At 41.1% G+C, this 20,133-nt stretch overlaps 1 protein-coding gene across 4 annotated transcripts in view; it reads right to left on the bottom strand.

Annotated features, from left to right (window-relative positions):
* The window catches only part of sh3bp4 (SH3 domain binding protein 4), a 57,079-nt gene extending 38,311 nt beyond the window's left edge, over positions 1-18,768 (bottom strand). The window contains exons 1-3 of one of the 4 annotated variants that reach the window (XM_023950648.1): positions 18,622-18,768; positions 17,469-17,497; positions 16,433-17,350 (exon numbers count right to left, since the gene is read on the bottom strand). The gene's annotated coding sequence lies outside the window, so the exon portion shown is untranslated. Of the gene's footprint in view, positions 1-4,594; positions 4,736-16,432; positions 17,351-17,468; positions 17,498-18,621 lie in introns of all 4 variants that reach the window. The other 3 variants (XM_020713348.2, XM_011489504.3, XM_004081609.4) reach the window with 3 other exon arrangements.
* Positions 18,769-20,133: the final 1,365 nt, after the last annotated feature.

Raw genomic sequence — 20,133 nt, 5'->3', positions numbered from 1 at the left:
ACAGCAAAAAAAAAAAAAAAAAACTATTGTAGAGTTTCAGCTACTTGACAAATCTGTATCCACTTGAGGTTTGGCAAAGAAATATGGAGGGAATAAATGTTTACTTAGCTTTCACTATTCCTATAAAAGTTTTTTCAAAGCTTTTTAGTCTTTAAGACATGGTTTCTGCTGCTTAGCGGTGTGGAAGAACTCGAGTTGTTATTTGCCAGAATGTTCCAGACACACAGTACTTCCGTGGAACCTTAAAGTCATTTTCCAGTAAGCAGTTCATCAAACATATACGTAGATCACTGGGCAGTGAGAAGAAATAAAAGGACTTACATACAAATAGTGATAACTCAAGTAACAACGAGCTCCTGCTATTTCTTTGTGATTTCTTTACTAAAGAGGTCCAGCCTATTAGACTTTCATCTTCTATGACAGAAAAGGATCAACATTACAACTAACAAGCTGCATTTTATATGGTATCCAAGTACACACTGTTGAACAGCAGTCAGATTAAACACAGTCCGGTCCAGACTGAAGGCTGAACTATGACATGACAGAAGAAACAACAGGGAATCTTCTGTAGCATAAAAACCAAGGAGAGCCAGGTAAAAGTGGGTAAGGTACTAGAATACTTATAATATCTATATACTGCACAGCTCTACCAACATGTAAACAGAAATCACCCAGAGACACAGAACAATCTGTAAAGCTGTCAAACATGTAAACATTTCAAACGATCAGCCATCAGCAACTGCTGAGCTGAAATATCCATGCTCTAAAACAGTGGTCCCAACCCAAACCCCGGGTTGCAGAACAGTACCAGGATTTAGAAAATACCTGTTATACGATGATTGTGTTGTTTTATTTTGTTTTATTCATCCGTCACATCTTAAAAGCTGGACGCGGCTGAAGTTAGCGTCCGGTTGTTAGCCTCCACTTTGACGTTAAAGAAAAAATATTCAACACAAAGTTTAAGTTCATACCAGTTACAAACGTTTTACAGAGAATTAAATATTAATCAAATCAAGTTGTTTCTAAATTGTGTAAACTTGTAAAAGGGACACTTATGAATTTTCCTTCTGCAAGGGTGAATTGGACAGGCATCTGTTAAAAAACTTTAGCACAGAAAATATTCCTCCGTGTTAAAAAATATGCAATGAATCAGGATTAAACAAAAAAAAAACAAAAGAGGATACATCTTTTTTGCCCTAAAAGATGATCTGAGACTGGGTTGACTTCTCACTGTCATGATGGGGTTCTATATAAAAAAAGAAGTTTGGTTTTAGTGAAGTATTTACAAATTTAGAAACAACTTCTATTCTATTCCAATGAATCTCATCATCTGCAAAAAAACAATCTACTGTTTTCAGATGTTTTTTTCAAATCAAATTTCTTGTAGTAGCATTTTAATTTGATACAATTGTTTATTCATAAACCGGAAGCTTAAGAATAGTAAACGCACTTTACCATTCAGACCAATCCATGAAAATATTGTCTGACATTAAACCGGTTTGTAGCCTGAAAAAGGTTGGAGACCATTGTACTAAAACTAATATGAAAACTGTTGGTGATTCTCAATAGAAGTATTTGGATTTAAAACAAAACTCAGAGTTTCACCTTTAATACATTTACAACATAAAATTGATTAAACATTTTCATTACCAAGCAAAACTTGCTTCAATTGAAACACTGAAGGAAATTGAAAGGCAACAACAACAGTTTTCAGTTGAAATTGAACTGATTAATAAAATTATCAATGATAAGCAGCGACAGTCATGACTTCCACATGATTCTTCTGTTTATGTGCCAGTGAACTGCTGTGGTGTTCATTTTTTAAACATTTCAAATTAGACAGAGACAAGGAGAGATTCCAGAACCTGTTCCAGCACACCGATCTGCACTTTGTGGATCCAGAAGCAGAGTGGTTCTGAAACAGTCACAGACAGCTAGTAGCTCCGATAATTCTCCCCATTCAGCTAAGTCTGCTGTTATGAAAGCCAAGACAATAAAAATGTACAACATCCGCCAAGTGTTCACAAATAATTGAAGCTTTTTAATTACATTTTTAAAATCATTATACAACTTCAAGAGGACAAAAAGGAGTGTCTTCCTTAAACTCTGATCCTCTTCTTATCTATTATATAAGAGAGTCTTTCAATTCTGATAACTTTAAAAAACAGAGTCTTTTCATAAGACTGTGTCTGCAAAGCAGCAGAAGTTTATTAGACTTTGTGGGCAGAACTGTTGGCACAGAGCAACTCCGCCCCTCTTCCCCTACCAGTTGCTGAGAGCTCTGTTTACACCCTCTCCCGCTGGCTTACTGCCCCTCACATGTCCTCTATCATGAGAAAAATGCCACATGAACATAGTAAAAACACACCAAAAACACAATTTTCATCTGCGTGGGTTACTGAAGTCAGGCTTTCTGGTTCTTCCAGAAGAACCTTTTTGAAGTACTGGTACCTTCAAATGCTGCATGTGAGCAGCGAAGAAACATTTGAGATGAAACCAGGACAATACGTTGCAGATGTGTCCTTCCATACAGAACAAAAAGCATGTATCATATTTCCAGCATCAATGACAAGCAGAGGGGGATGTCTATGGCTTTTGCCTGTAATGCAGAAGTAAAGTGTTAGCATATGTGTTGATTTAAAAGGACTTTAAGACTTTAATGAGTTACAAACTCTACCAAGAAGCAAATCTTAAGGCTTTTTTAAGATGTAAAAACAAGGGCCCCTTGGGTTCTGAGCACAAGTCTGTGGTTTCCTTCATAAAAAGAGCAGGAAGCTCCCAGTGGAGCACATGTTTTCCATAAGCTCTGATCTTTGAGCATGTTAGGCATTTGAATGCACATTTTAATTTTTATTTTTCATTTTAGAGCTTTTAATTTATTCTTTTATGGTCCAGACTAAGTTGATCTAACTGTTCTTAGCTCTTCAGAAGCTGCTGACAAATAGTCATTTTTGAGTCCACCTATCAGCAGTTTTTTTTTTTGGTCGGCTCTGTTACGCAGTTTGATGCTGGCACACTGTGCTCAGCAGCATGACGTCTAGATCCCGTTTCTTTGAAGCTGAGGGGGAGGAAGGGGAGGTTTCAGGGCGAGAGGAGGCCGATGGTAAACTTTGGGTGGTCTCTCGAAAGAGATTTCTAAAAACATCAGCCTGACCACCCTGCACTGTTTAGGAGCCATGAAGAACAATGGTGGGAGGGGATCTTCTGGCCTGTTACTGGGAGAACAGGCTGTGGTACAAATCATAATAATGTGGTGCTTGGAGGCTGCATACAGCTCGTGCTATCTCCTCTGTCATAAACATTCCTTCCTGATTTCTTAAGCAGCATTTTTGTAGAGTTTTAGTGCTCGATAAGTGAACAAAATATCAGTCATTTGTTGAATTAAAACTGCTTTAAGTGCTTTGAAAGGGTCTAGCAAATTTTAGAGTCAATATTCGTCAGTTTTATCTAAAAGAAGCAACTTTTTATGAAGGAACATGGTCCACCTCTGATCCTCCCTGATCTTCCTCAGCGGTTATGACTGGAGGCGTATCAAAAACAGACAAAACGATGACACTAGCTGCGTTTACATTACACATATGTGAAAAGTTTATCAAGTCCAGAAATGTCGAAAAAAACAGTTTTGCAATGACACTGTTTCCATTAAATCATAATTCTACAGATAAACACAAACCAAATCACGTGATAAGTCATTCAAAAACATGGTGACGCATGTGAACAATGATTTACAGCAGATAGATTCAAATTTCTGCCACCGCACTAGCGCTCAAAGCGCTTAAAGGAGACGTCAGCGTCTTATTCAGGCCATGGAGCGATGAGTTCCTTACACGTGGGAGGGGCTACAGACGAAGCCATGTTGGAAAATGGTGGTTGGTGACTTTACGGAGGATCCAACAGCATGACACGCTCAACTTTTGATGAGCTGTGTGATGCTGTGGGACCTCTTGTGGCGCCCGCTGTGCAGTGCCCAAGGCAGCCAGAGTTTCCGGTTGTTGGACATGTGGCTCATTTCATTTGAAAAAACTGTTTCCATTGCAGGTTTGTGAAGTTTTGTCAATTATGATAGCCTCTCAAAAACCACCTCCTACAAGCACAAAACCCTTTTTCGATAAATGCCAGTGTTTTTTAATTGTCATGTTTCCATTACTGCAAATCTCATTTGTGCAATTTCATAATCAATGGAAAGGCAGCTCGTGTTGGGAGGAATGACATTTTCAAGCTGGTTAATTTTATGATGGAAATGTGAATCAAATGTAGACTGGCACTTACTTCAATAACAGAAATCTATCTAAATTTATCTTTGAATCCAGAAATATAAGGAAGAATAGAAAAAAGAAGCTCTTTAGTTAACAGCCTCATCAGACTGATAAAACTCTCCCAACACAATCACAATCTACTGTTCCTTCAACCTAAATGCCATTTCCTGCCCAGGTCTGATGTGGTCTCTGTCTTCTGACAGCATGAAGTGTGTTAACCCTGTTAAAGCCCCGCTAAACAATTTCTACACTTCAGTTCACTCCAACAGTCATAGCAGAACATTCCAGCGTTGCCAAGAATAAGAATGAAAAAGAAGAAAAAACACTGTATATCTCACTGAGTCTTTCTTTCACAGTCCCTCCAGAGGAAGTCCTCTGCCGGGCGGTCATGCATGCCACTCCTTTTCTTCAGCACTTCACTTCCTGTGGGGTGGGGGTCCCTAAAGCACGGGGCTTGTTTTAAATGGGATTTGTTGCATCTGTAACAGGGAAATGAGTGCTTTTGAACATCTGGTGTGGCACAGCAGGACAGCAAGATCTTTCAACTTTACTGTTGGGTTTTTGTTGCACATTTGACATGCAGGGACAAATAATAATAAGAAATTTTAGATAGCAAGGAAGAAACAAAGTGTCTGAAAGACAGGAATCTTTCAGCTGAACTCGAGGGAGAGTTTCTCAGTTAAAATGGGTGTTCCTCCACCATTATTCATGGACGACTGCAATCAAGTCAAATCTCAACAATCTAGCTAGTTAGCTTTTATTTCCAGTCTACTAACTTTTACTTTTCTGGAAGGCTCATATGTGTTCTGTAAACTCCTGTGTGTTCTACAAACTATTTTAGTGCCTCCACAACCAAAATAACAGCCAGGCAGGCACACATTTATAACCTACCAGAATAGAAGGAGGCTTTCTGAACAAAACCTTATGCTGCACAACAAACATTGGAGAAGCTTTAGAGAAGTTAAAGATCAAAATCAATAAAACCAAATCTCTATACCTTTTGATTTTGCAAAAGCTTAAGATTACATTTAAGACAGAAATAATGTATCTGTCTATTCCTCTGAGAAAATCCAAGAACTGTTTTCTGACTGACCACAGAGTCCACACAGCACAGCCACAAATCAACCACAAATAATGCCACAACCCGTGAGTATGGTCTGAGATAAATAAGCTGTCGATCTCAACAGAAATCTCCATCCATCCAGTTTCAGAACCCGTTGAATCCCTTTCAGGATCATGGGGTTGCTGGAACCCTGCTGGGCAAATGTTGGGTACACCCTGAACAGGTCACCAGTCTGTCTATGGACCAAAGACTCACATGTACAGCTAGGGGCTGTTTAGAGACATCAATGAACCTATGAAGCATCTTTTTGGACTGTGGAAGGAGCCAGAGGGACCAGGAAAAGACCATCCATGCAGTAGGAGAACATGCAAATTCCCCACAGAAAGAACCCAGCTAGGATTAGAAGCAGAGCTACGGCTGCACGATATATGAATATATAGCAAAACAACCAAAAAGAGTATTCCCATTTCATTCCAACAGTTTAAATTATACTCTAAATGACCCCTCGTTGACATAGGAGACGAACATCTAAGATAAAAGGGCTCCATCCGATTGGTCAACAACGTGAAGGCGTCCATCCAATAGGTCAAATGCATTAATAGATGTATTTGATTCGTTAAATACTTCAAGCTGCCAGAAGATTGTTTTAGCACATTTAAGGAAACTATTTATTGCAATTTTCGCCATATTTTGCGATATGGATATTGCGCAGCTTGATGGCGCGATAACAATAAATTTGCGATAAATTGTGCAGGCCTAAGCAGAGCCTTCTCGCTGTGAAGCACTGCACCACCATGCAGCCCTCAACAGAAATCTCTAGCAAAAAATCAGTGCACAGAAAAAAAGTATTGGATTGGGTATTGGATATGTGGCAAATAGTAAAATCCACTGAGCATTAAAGAACAATAAAAAGAAGAAAAGTTACTAAAGCAGGGCACTGCTGTTAAATAATTCATTTCCCTGTCTAGAATCCTTGAGACAAAAGAAGCTGCAAACTGTCTGGTTTAAAACCAAAAGCCTCTCTGGAGCAAAAAAAACAATACAAAAACAAAAAAACAGGATAATGTTGAGCAACATTTGATCAACTTCAGTCACATGAGATTCAGATGGTAGCTCTCATTAGACTTCATGCAACAAACCCACATTAACAAGTATTTCAACCTCGCCTTAAATGACTAAGACACCACATTCTAAAGAAAACTTGAGGTTTTAGTTCTTTGTTACCCATTCAACGAATCTGCGGAATTAATTTAGTCTCTTTAAAAAATTCCAGCTTTCACTATGAGAATTTCTTTATCGTTGCTTTGTAGTTCTACAGTAGCCCTGTGGCTACTGCAAATTAGAGGACCACTTTATTGATGCCTTGAAAAAGCAAACCAATATCCAATTTAGTTTTTCAATTCAGTATATAGATAATTCACAACCGAGGCAGTCTCAAAGCACTAAAGACATGAAGACACGAAATGAAGCTTTTAAAATGACGACTGTTGTCACACTTTTTGCCTCCAAACAAAGAGATATCTAAATGCAATGACAAGACAGGCTAATGAGGATGATTTAAAATCACTGAAACATCTGATGTAGATCGGAAAAGATGACATTACAACATGTCCTCATGTTTCCACTGAGTGTGTCAGTCATGTTTCTCCTCTCTGCTTCAAATACAGAGAGGTGAGCTTTTCTCAGAGCGGGTGGTGGGCAAAGACTGGAATGAGAATGCAAATGTAATTGTGGTGTCGGCCACCTATCATTTAGCTGCATGCTGAAAAAACAAAAAGAACTACGTCACTCCACAAGGAGTGATCAAACTGATGGCGTGCTGTCAGATTTAATGACATTTGAATCAAACAAGGTTAGGAGCTCCGAAAGTTCAAGCTTCAAACTTGTTAAAATGAACCTTAAGGCCTGTTCACACCGGGACGAATTTCGCCGGCGATTTTCGCCGACGTTTAACGCCTCGTGACTAAACAAAGGGCACCAACGAGAGTGTGCACACCGACGCGAAAAAACGCCACGCGTTAAAGCGTCAAAAAAAAAAAAAACGCCTCGGGTTCGTTTTTTTTTTTCGACGCGTCGCGTCGAAATCTACTCAACCAATGAGAATGGCGCTTTTGCTCACGTGTCTGGAGCTTCTGAAGTTACAGTAAAACACAACTTGGGGGCGCTCAAACACAAAACTGCCTTGCTGAGCACACATACCAGCGAAGAAGATAGACGCCAAGTAGCGTCTACACAGCCGCGAAGCAATAATGACGGACATTCTAAAATATCCCCGAACCAAGCACCAGATGGAGCTACTGGTGCTTGAAATATTCATGTTTTCTTTGTTTGATTCTGACAAGCGTGTAAGTACTTGCTCTCTTCTTCTGAGTGAAAAGCGACTTTAAGAAGCGTAAAGTTGCGCAGCGCCACCTTGTGTACAGGAGTATTTCTGTTTTACATTAAGCGCCATCTAATGTCAGGGAATGAAATTGCATGTTCACTCCACTCATCGTCAGCGAAAATCGCCTGGGTGTGAACACAAAAAACGTGGCGAAAAACGCTGGCGAATAACGCCTGGCGAATATTCGTCCCGGTGTGTACGGGCCTTTATTTGCGTTTCCCTCAAAGTTCTTATTGATCCACATCCGTCTATAGGAAAACTTAAATGAAGATTCAATATCTTTCATCCATCCATCTTTTAAAACTGCCAAATCCCTTAAAAGTTCAAGTCCCATTATCTGTCACACATCTAAGTGTGAAATTTGCTTTCCCCATTTGACTCATCCCCTGGGGCAGTGGTACCATTTGGTGGTTTAACCCCCCAATCCAACCCCCTTAATGCTGAGCGTCAAGCAGGGAGGCATTGGGTCCCATTTCTAGAGTCTTTGGTATGACTCGGCCTGGATTTGAACTCACGACCTTCCAATCACAGGGTGGACACTCCCCCACAAGGCCACTGAGCTGTTTTTTTTCTGTCAGGGTCTTGGGATTTCTGGAGCCTCTTCCTGGTACTGCAGGGAAAAGGCAGGGTACACCCTGAACAGGTCACCACTAGTCTGTCACAGACCACAGAACCACGCTCACAAATTTAGATTCATCAATTAACCTCTGCAAAATGATTTTGGAATGTGGGAGGAAACTGGAGTGCCCAGAGAAAACGCAGAAGAGAACATCCAAACTCCACACAGAAAGGACCCTGCAGAGATTTGAAGCAGGGTCCTTCCTGGAAGCAAGAATGCTAACCATCACTCCACCATGCAGCCAGTTCAATATAAAACGTTAAACTATGAAGGTCAACCAAACCACTGCCTGTCCATCTTTGAACCTCCAAAATGTTTTTTTTTTTACTATTTTAAAGTTGATTTCGAAATTCAAAATTTAGCAAAAAAGGAAATCTCAAAGTAAAAAAAAAAAAAGTGTATTTCCCTTTAGGTTAAGTTGTAAATATTTTATTTTTATACATTCTGTTTTCATTTGAATCAACTGTGTAGCGCTTTGTGTTTTTAACCAAAATGAAAGGCGCTATATAAATAAATAAAGTTTGAGTTTGAGTTTGAGTTTAGTAGTGTGCACATCTGTGACAGAAAAAAAACTGTACAGATTTATTTCAGTGCCAATGTTAACTTTCTGTAGAAGGTTACTACCATGGCAACAGCAATAAAAGCCTCCTGATAGCCAAACTGCCCTCATATCAGCCATGAGGGCAGACCAGGCCTCTGCTGCAAGTTTAAGGATGGTTGCTTCCCTACAGGAAGAGTCTGAGCAGGAAATGCCTTTGTGATGACAGGCTGCTGGTTCTTTGCACAGCCTGCTGTGTTTCCTTAAAAACTCCACCTGCATTGTTCTGATCTGCTTCCTCAAGGAAGATGCCTCCAACTCAACAACAACAAATAAGCAGTTTCATTTTGTGGTCTGATTCTTCAATATAAACAGGTTTGTGTTCGGTGTTTGGATCAGTTATTTTTAGTTTCACTGCAAAACTCTTCCCATCAACTGCTGAGGTTTGAATGAAACTTCAAAAAAAGAATCTCTGGCTTGATGTTTGGCAGCAGAAACGTCAGAACAAAGACTGACACTGAGTCAACACGGCTGAAGACTTGACCATTAAAAACATCAGACCAACCTGCAACTGAGCACACCTCAACGTCAGGGTCTTTTTAGCACCTTCACAGCAGGACAGACAATCGACTTTCAATCTTTTTTGTCTATTATAAAAACAAAAATTATTTTATCAAGAAACAATTATTAATATATTTAAAAATGCCTTGCTAGTACCAGGTTGGACCCCCTTTTTCCTTCAGAACTGCCTTAATCTTAAGTGGCATCGATTCAACAAGGTACTAGAAACATTCCTTAGAGACTTTGCTCCATATTGACATTATAGCATCACACAGTTGCTGCAGATTTGTCCGATGCACATCCACGGCAATCTCCACCACATCCCAAAGGTTCTCTTTTGGGTGGAAATCTGGTGGCTGTGGAAGTCATTTGAGTCCAGTGAACTCATTGTCATTTTTCAAAAAACCAGTCTGAGATGATTCCAGCTTCGTGACATGGTGTCTTATCCTGCTGGAAGTACTGTAGCCATCAGAAGATGGCACACTGTAGTCATCAAGGGATGGACATGGTCAGCAACAATTCTCAGGTATGCTGTGCTGTTGTATCCATGCTCAATTGGTACTAAGAGGCCCCAAGTGTACCAAAAAATGATCCCCCACACCATTATACCACCACTACCAGCCTGAGCCCTTGATATGAGGCAGGATGGATCCATGCTTTTATGTTGTTGGCACCAAAATCTGACCCTACCATCTGAATGTGGAAGCAGAAATGGAGACTCGTCAGACCAGACAATGTTTTTCCAATCTACTATTGTCCAGTTTTGGTGAATCTGAGTGAATTGTAGCCTCAGTTTCCTGTTCTTAGCTGACAGGAAGGGGTACCCAGTATGGACTTCTGCTGCCGTAGTCAATCAGCCTCAATGTTGGACGTGTTGTGCATTTAGAAGAAGAGCATTTAGAGATGCTCTTCTGCAGATCTCGGTTGTAACCAGTGACTCTTTGAGTTCCTGTTGTCTTTCTATCAGCTGGAACCAGTCTGGCCATTCTCCTCTGACCTCTGGCATCAACAAGGCATTTCTGCCCACAGAACCGCCACTCACTGGATATTTTCTATTTTTTTGGACCATTTTTTCTGTAAACCCTAAAGATGGTTGTGGGTGAAAATCCCAGTAGATCAGCATTTTCTGTCTGGCACCAACAACCATGTTACGTTCAAAGTCACTTCAATCACTCTTCTTCCCCATTCTGATGCTTGGTTTTACTGCAGCAGATCATCTTGACCACGTCCTGATTGGCTGTCGACCTTTTAATTCATCTGTCAGAATTTGTCTGATTTACTAATTTACATGAATCTTTGTTGCGATCAGATCTAGGTTTCCACTCTATAATACTGGACTTATTTTTCTAGGATGGTTTGAACTTTGAGAGTTTAAACAAGAAAGAAAAGTGTCTGAGAAAAGTGTGCTTTATGTACCGAGGGGTTTTACGGTCCTAAAATATCTTTAACCCTACTTCATGAATTTCAGCAATCGAAGGTTATTTTTAGAACATAGCGCCCGTGATAAACGAAGGAACACTGTATTATATTTTTAAAACTACTTGAAGGGGGGACATATTTATTTTTACAAATGTGTTTGGTATTTTATTTCACATTTCTGTTGTTATTGTGATCCATTGAGAGGGAGAAAAACTCTAGAAATGTATTGTGAGAAACAAAGAGATGTTTCCTGCACTGCAGAAGTTCCAGATGGTAAATAGCATTGGACTAATTCCAAAGTCCGTGTTTATCTGAAGTACTGTGTATTCCTGAAGACAAACAAGATCTGGCGAGCAGGAGCAAAGAAGAGGTGATTGATGTTGACAGGAAGGTAGGAGGAGGGAACGGGTGCTGTTTGTCTTTGGAGCTGTATGTCTCAAAAAATCTGTAGAAAGTAAAAAGGTTTTCCATTTATCGATTTTCTCATCTAGATGTGAACAAACACAGGGAGACTCTGTTAGAAGAAGGTTATATTGTTTTCTTATATGCCACCTTTTTAGGGATTTGTATCTTTTCTGTTCAGATCTTTGCTGCAGGAGATTTCACACAAAGTTTGGTTGATTTTTTTTTACAGCCAAACTTTTTTCACACATCAAATATTTCCTCTATCTGCAACCAGAGGTTCTGTCGGTTCTGCTGCAGACATCGCTCATCCGTTTACCTCCCAGTGTAAACACAGCGAGGTTAAGTAAGGCTGCAGGGATAAAGAGGGAAAGAATGTGAGGAATGCAGCGCCTCAACTGGAGTCCTGCATCACTCAAGTGGCGGAGGTGGACAAAAAAAAGAGGACTTAATCAATCCCTAGGCGACAAAGACAAGATGAGGGATCACATTCAACTGCCACTCTCTATCGGGAAATTCATTTGCTTGTTCTCAGTGTTGCTAGTCTTGTCACGAACATGAACACAACTGCTACAAACACCCACAAACGCTCCTGTCTTTTCTGCTGCCTCACCTGCTATATGAAGCCCCGCTGGCAGCCTCCAGTCCTCTCAAATCACCCCCACGGGCATCTGAGAGAAGTGTGACAGCAGCATCAGGCTTGATAGCAGATTTCCCAGCTAAGACAAATGACAGGAGTCCAATGGAGAAGACTTTTCAGTGTGTCAGCCATGTTTGTCTACAGCTACTGTCTCCACAAACCACAGCAATAAGGCTGAGATCATGGCATATTTTGGACCTCTGTGGAACCTGTTGAGTGTTCATCCTTACTAGAACTGAAAAACATGTTATCTCCTGAAAATGTCAAAAGACTTCGTTCTCAACTCGTAAAGCCCCCCTCCGATCAAATTTTGATCTATTTTAAAAGTGTTCTAAGACATAGTTTCTGCGGAGCAGCAGTGGTTCATCAGAAGTTTACTTCTGAGTTGAGGGCAAATTTGCAGACACAAAGCATCTCCACCCCCCTTCCCATCACCCATAACTGAGAGCTCTCAGTTTACATGCTCTTCCACTAGCTTACAGCCCCCCCCCCCCCCCCAACCTAACATTACCGGTGCAACAAAGATGGTGAGTTATATTGGAGCTATCAAGCCATACAGTGTTGATCCAGATTCCAGCTTAGAGGAAGACAACAAAGACAATCAGGGATCTATTTGTCTGCAAGTGGATGCATAAGAACGCAGCAGAGCAGGGTGCTGATTGTCTGCTTTTTGTGGTTTGTACTTTACAACTGCCTATTATTCTCCCCTCCATCAATATGTCCTCCATCATTTGAAAAATGCTGTAAGAACATGTAAAAAAAACACCAAAAAAACAATTTTCATCGGAGTGGGTTTTTAAAGAGCATATATCATGTAACATAAACATTTTGAGCTTTTAAGTGTATTATAATGCTCATTCCTCACAAAAAAACTACTCCAAAGTGGTATTTTTATCCATTCACACATTTCTGAGTATTCCACTGACACCCTGAAAATGAGTGGCTTCTCTCATTCATACGTAGATAAGTGGAAAACAGCCCCTTCCAGGAAGAGTCTGTGCTCCCAGCACCGCCCCCAGACTATCAAACACCCACTTTCTCTGTGGAGCTAGCGAGGATGGGCAAAAACACTGAGCGTAAAATGCACCTCCATCTTTGCAAATGTTTGGATGTCGTTTGTTTTCGTGGGCGAAATACGGACAAGGCCGAATCCAGGATGACGTCATGAAACGGGTGGCAAACACAAGGAGAGAAAGAGATTGAGATTTTGTTATACTTCTGTGTAAGAAAACGAACAGCAAAAATAATTCATACTGTGCCAAAGGTGATATATGATTACATATGGATATAATTTACTCTGAAAGACCTAAGAAAAGCATGGTATAGACCCTTTTAAGTTTCCGTGTCTCCCTGAACTCTGTTCTTTTTTCTTCCTGCATCTTGATGCTGAAACCCAGTTTTCTGACTGTCATTTCAAAAACGACGTAATTTCTCAACTGTCAGCAAGTCCTGATGGAGTTCTTTAACATGTATTGTGTTAGTGCTTTCTGTGCCCTGAGATCTGGCTTCAGACTCCAGATTGATTGACACAAATATCTGCAATCAGTAGATTCTCCACACACAGCAGTAATGCCAGCTTAATTCTAAACTGAGACTTTCAGAGTATATCAGCTCGATTGGTCTCAGCAGGTTAATGAAAATGTCTTTTCAGACTTAAACTTCTCCTCATAGCGACAGTGTAGAAAAACCTGAACTTTTCTGGAGTACCGTGCTGTGCTAATATTTAAACTTCCCTATAAATCATGCTGTAACTCACTTAGAGTATTGACAAGAGAAGCAAAAATGTACGCTTCACACCAGAAGTCTCAGAATAGACTAGCATGGAAGTCAGAGATGTGTCACTAATGGCGCTCTGGGAACAGAATCTCTAAAAGGATCTGAAAAGTAGCTAAACACAGGAAATACTTTCAAGTGGTCAGCACTGGTACAGACGCACAAGGACGGAATATGACGAAAGGGTTCAGTCTAAGCCAGGGGTGGGCAATTCCAGGCCTCGAGGGCCGGTGTGTCTGCATGATTTCCAGATAATCTTGCCCTACTCATGGCTGATTACCTGGTTCAGGTGTGTCCAGCCAATTAGAACATGCCAGAGCAGGGTATGCTGGAAAACATGCAGGAATGCGGCCCTCAGTGCCCACCTCTGGACTCTAAGCAGATGCTGATTTGACCAATAGTAATGATGAGAACGTGGACGAGTGAGTTATCCGGTTCAGAATCATTGTTTAGCCGTTTCACGGGGATGCAGCTGTTTGTGGTAAATATTTAAACATATTTTATAGAGTCTCTCACCATCAATTTGTGCAATTTACCTTCACAAAAAACCTCTCTTTTATGGAACTGACGAATTTGAGGTGATCACACAAATCATGAAACACTGTTTTGCATCACATGCTAAACTGTTGGGGAACAGAAAAACAAAGACATCATGAAGAAAAGGAGATCCACAGGAGGAGGTGACCAGAGCAGAAGCTACTGTGGAAAAAGACATATCTAGTACTTTTGTCAAATTAATGTTTGCATTTTATTGCAGTATTCTAATAAAAAATAAAATGTGAGTCCTTCATACATTTATTTCATGAGAGATTTGTGTCAATGGTGGCAAAAGGGAAGACAGAGGAAAGTTTGGATTTGGTGCAGAATGTTGTTTTGTTCCACCGGTGTAACTAAAGTTATGATAGTTAAAGTAAGGATGTATTCAGACAGGAAAAATCCTTTTTTGCTTTACATTTGTCCGCATCTGATCCTTTGTGTTATTCCTACTCTGTTTACATGAAGTGGCCACCAGCTACAGTGGTGGTTTTGGTTCAGTTTTTCTGCTCTGAGGATGGATTGTATTCAGACTGAAGTTCTCAGAGCAAACCGAAAATCAGTCCGATTGGAAACAAACCGAGTCCACCTCGAAAGATAGGTCCGAGTGCTGTCCCTGGTCCTGGACCAGGGTATGCTTCGGTGTCTCAGACTGACAATTTGTTCCAGATTATCGAGGGAAACATACTTTGGTTCACTTTAAGAGAACCAAATGTGTCCAGTCTAAAGAAACCTTTAGAAACTTCAGAACAGTCACCACAGCTTTAAAAAAAAAAAATCAACAGCTTGATCAAGTCTTTGATCAACCTTGTGCTATCCTAGGCACTTTAACATTGGGAGTTGGGTCATTTAGACCCACTAGACAGTGCTCTGAACCTTTTTTCTTTAATGATTTGTGATCTTCACTGGTGTCCATGGATTACATGAAATCTTTCAACCTTTAACCACCTTTGTCATGGTAGGGAGAAAACGTCAATGTAAGGGTGGGGTCATCTAAGATAGCACAAGGGTTACACCAACAGTCACATAAATACTAAGCAGTGTAATAAATAGAAATCCAGTGTTCCCTTGGTATGTCGCAGGTGACCTTTTGTAGTTTCCCTGTTTCACTGATCTGTTTCAATGCGATTGTCCTGATTGGCAGTAGAATGCCTTTCGTCAAATCTACATTCATCTTTGATTGTGATCTGATTTTTCGATGAAGGTTTAAACTTCTGCTGCGTTCACATCAAAAGCGATTGGCGTGTCAAATTCCCATCCGCCGCCTCTGTTTGGACAAGTATCAAATTCACTGCTCAACACCGGTATAGAAATAGGTTGATAGACCTGACGCCCTCACCGCTTGTGGGAGAAGCTACTGTCCAAAGTTTTTAGCCTCATCGCAACTTGAAAGCATTGAGAATACTTCTGTAAATCTCATTTACAGTCAATGCATGGAAGACACGGATGATGTTGAGAGATCAGGTTTATTTGTTTTGAAGAGCTCTACAAAAGAATCAGTAATCACGTCTCTAGGTCTGGATTCATGAGATCGTTCAGGGATTCTCCCAGTACGGCGAGGTTCATCATCTACTGCAGGAGCTGCGTCTGAATGATACAAACAGCGTCCCAGATTGATGACTCGCTGTCCCACATTAGTCCATTGTCTTGAAGCAAATAAGAAAAAAATCATAAAGTTCAGGAGAACGATCAGCTTCTGTGGTGGTTTTACCTGTTGATCATGTATGTCATCAACACATCACAGGGCAGAGCTGAATAACTGAAGCGAATTTGACACAAAAGTTCCCAAATTTTAACTTTGGATGTGCTGCTGGTAGACCACTAGCGTCTGCCACTCAAATCATGCCGTGGGAACTCTGTTCACATCTTTACATCGACATAACCATAAAAACGTGCAAATCGTGTTCGGTGTGAATGTAGCTTAAGACAAAAAAATAAAAGACCCTAAAAATGTTGCGAACTGAACCTAAACACTTGAGGCTTATTAGTGCGTCACAAATTTAGGAGTATACATGTTTAATATTATTGCTAGGAGGCTGAGAGGAACAGCCTAACCAAAAGGGCGGATTTGAATGAAAATCCAAAAAGGAAACCACCTTAGGGAAGTAATGTCCACTCAAGCACGGAGCACTATTCAAAACAGGTATGCAAATCAACTGAGGAATGGAGTCCTCACAGGTAACTCTCAGGCACCGATGAGCAACAGAGGGGGGAAGGAAAGCTGCTGGAAGAAGGATGACTCACTCTGGTTAGAGTGGCTGATTTCTCTCCTTGGGGTGGGCATGCATGTGGTGGTGGGGAGGGGCAGGCACCAGCTGCCAACAGCAGCCGTGACCTCGCCGCTGTAACTCGTGCTGTAATCAGCTGGATCCGAGCAGCAGCGACTCCACCACGTGCACGTTCAATCCAGAGGGCAGGAGGTGCTGAGGGAGGGGGCTGCTTATCTGGGATCACATGCCCACAGACACACAAAGAACCCCATTCAGGTCCAGCCGAAAGACAATATTGGCCCTTCCATGAGGTCAGGCTTTTCAACAAACAGATATTCTTTAAAGGCAGCAGCGACACTTCAGCCACGTCAGCCGCAGTTATCCAATTTACATTGCAGTGGAGCGTGGGACTGAAGCTCCTCGCTGAATAGTCACCTGAAACCGAAGAGAAAGAAGGAAGAGTCTGCTTGGACAGATGCCGCTCCACCAGAACAATCAAAACGCTCTGCTTCAAAGCAAACAATGCACAACTCACCAAGTTCACATACAATCCATATCATCCAATGCTGACAGAGAGACATGTAGCTCCTGTCATTTTAATTGGTGAAATTCAACCAAAAGACATTATTTTGAATCAATCCAGCTCTGTACTTGAGACATAAAGGCTAAAAAGTAATCTGATTACAGTGGGATTTATCCAAGCATCATTACCTGAAGAGGTTTTTTTATATATATAATTTTAAGAAATCTATATTCGTATTCAAAATATGTTATTTAACAAGTCAGAACAGGAAAAAACAGACATAAAAAAACTGAAAACCAGCCTCTTAAAGAGCAGCCACATATTTGGAAAGAATGTCCAGCTGTTTTCTTTTCCCAAAAAAGGTTGATGCTTCCATGTAGACGTCTGCATTCCTTTCTGATTGTGTGAGGTATCGACAGTTGAAGTGGTCTATGTAACATGCAAAACAAACAAAAAAGAACTTTTAATATTTAAGTATCAGTAAAGTGAGCAAAGAAGAAAAATCAAAATCAACAAGTAGGATTTTGATAGAAAGGTAAACACACACCTCTGCTGCATGCTTCCTAAACAACACACCTGCAAAACCAAACCAAAAGATAAGGTTTGGAAGTCCCACTCTGCTCATCTTTTGATCATAAAAGCCTTCCCAGTAGTCTTTTAATCACAGTTATGCTGAAAAATGTTGTTTTCCAGAACATTTTTTTGCAAAGCAGCAGGAGGTCATTAGAAGGTTGCCTCTGACTTGTGGGCGGAACTGTTGAAGCAGAAGCAACAGCCCCTCCGCATTGCTGAGAGCTCTCTGTTTACACTCCCTCCTCTGGCTTACACCTCCTCGCACCCCCAACCTAACAAAAACAACAGCAATAATGGAGCTATCCAGCCGTACAGTTTAGAGCCAGATGCCAGGTCAGACGAGGAAAACAAAGATGGTCGTCTACAAGCGGATGCATCAGAATGGAGCGGGGGGCCGTTATAGTTCCTACGTCACTCCTACAAACCCTTTCAAACTACATTTTATCATCTGCTCCTGATTCACAATGATTCTAATAACGAAACACGTATTAAGGTGTAGTGGAGAGGTGCTGTTTCTGAACTTCAGAAACAGAGTTCTGACTGCAGACATGGTCCAGATGTTCAGCAGCAGACATGGTCCAGATGTTCAGTAGCAGTCACGCCCATCACTGAAGCCAAAGAACCACAGAGCAGAACGGAGACGGGGGGATAACGGCGAGGTGGAGGTGCTGATGATGTCAAACCCTCACTTCAAATAAGTCTTGTGTTTTATTGGGTGTCATGGCAACCGCTGCCCCCCTCCCCAGTGGGGTCGAGGAGCGACCGTTAGCATACAGAGCCCGTCGGGCTGCAGGCAGCGGCTCCGTTCGCGGCTTTTATTCCAGCTTCGCGAGGCTGAAGTTGGGTAAAGAATTTCGAGTTTTGTTTTAGAGCAAACACCCGTTGCTGTAGTTATAAAGCCTTTGTGACAGAAGCCACAACTAATCACAAAAGCGTCGCAAATGTGTGGCCCGTTTCTGACGGGCTGGACGGGGATTTTTCCCTCCAGCGAACCTCGGTTCCGTCTGCTTTCCTCAGCGGGACTTTCGCTGCATTTCCCCACTGGGAAAAGTTCCCGTCGCTCCCAGGTGGAGAAGCCTTTCCTCCACATAAAACATTTAAGAAGGAAAGGGAAGGCGGCGGCTTACCTGGCAGTGGAGATAGTCTCTGTTTTTCGGTTTTTGTCCCATGAAAGGAAAGGGAGCTAGCACGGACGAGCCCGCCCCGTTTCCGTCGAGCTCTCCCGGTGCTGGCTGCGCGTGTGATCCGCCGTGGGCTCCCGGAGGAAAGAAGCTGAGCTCCGGCTGATGTCACCGGGACAGGGAGGGGCCTCAGCGGGACACATTTCCACGACAGCGTGAGGGGAGCATTTCACGTAGAGTGTGGCGTGAAATTAGACGTTTGACCAAAATGATATGATTAGTTTTTCTCTTTCGGATAATTGTTTGGAAATGGTTTCGTTTCCAAATATTCCCCTTTTGTCATCATGCTTGTCTTGAAGTTTGGCGGTATTCAAATTATTATGTGAATCTTCTTTCTCTTTCGGCTTTTTCCCATCAGGTTCCGCCACAGAGAATCATCCTTACATATGCGGATGAGTCGCATGGTGATCTTGGCAATGTTTTACGCCGGATGCCCTTCCCGACGCAACCCTCTCAATTTAGCCGGACTTGGGACCGGCACAGAAGTAGAGAAGGGAACTAGGGAGCACAGACGGAAGGCGCCGTAAACCAGCACGAGCTAAACCGGTTCCATTCAAATTATTATGTGAATATTCAGGATTATTTTCTTTCTTGTTTAATATAATAACATTTTACAGACTTTCAGATCTTGTCTTTCTTTCAGCATATCATTAATTCAACGGTAACGACTAACTTCACACTTATTTTCTCCAACTTTAGATTGAGTCGTCCTATTTCTGTTTCTAGAATTGACCAATTTTTATACAATTAACTAAACGATCAATAGTCATTTGGAAAACATAGAATCAATTTTCAGGGGTGTAACCATCAATCGATAAATCAACAAATCGATTTCTATTCCTAGGATCAAAACAGACTGATTTGTCTGACGCAGAATTGAATCGACCTAAACCGTTAAAAAAATCATTTCAAAACAAATTGATAATCGAATCAAAATTGCAAAATACCATTTAGATTGAGACACGGTAGGTTTATTTTATTATAACATTAAAATGACCAAGTGCATCACAGCAGAAAACACACGTGATGTCAGCAAAAACTGATCAGTCCAGCACTCCAGACCAACATGTGGAAACACTTTGAATTTAGCAAAGACATGTGACCTTACAGTGTGTGAAATGTTCTAAGAATGTTCCCTTGGGAATATTTGGATGTGGAAAAACAACAGTGGGCTGAACTTTAGGAAACTAAAATTTGAATGGATTTGACATTCATTCTTGTTTACTAAACTGTTTGTTTCATTTACACTTGATTTTCTTGCAAGAAATACAAGGAATCTGGGAAACTTCACCTACACTGTCCGGTACCCAGTTATTTATCTCTGAGTCACACTAGTTGAAGTTTTGGCTAAAGATTTCCTGGATCCATTGTAGGTCAGTGAATCAGATCGTTCAAAATGAACCCAAATTGATATTCAATCGAATCGCCAACCACAAACATAGAGTTGAATCAAATTAT

The sequence above is a fragment of the Oryzias latipes genome, chromosome 21 (genome assembly GCF_002234675.1).
Source record: "Oryzias latipes chromosome 21, ASM223467v1".
Taxonomy (NCBI): domain Eukaryota; kingdom Metazoa; phylum Chordata; class Actinopteri; order Beloniformes; family Adrianichthyidae; genus Oryzias; species Oryzias latipes.
This window is presented reverse-complemented; position numbering and strand designations above follow the sequence as displayed.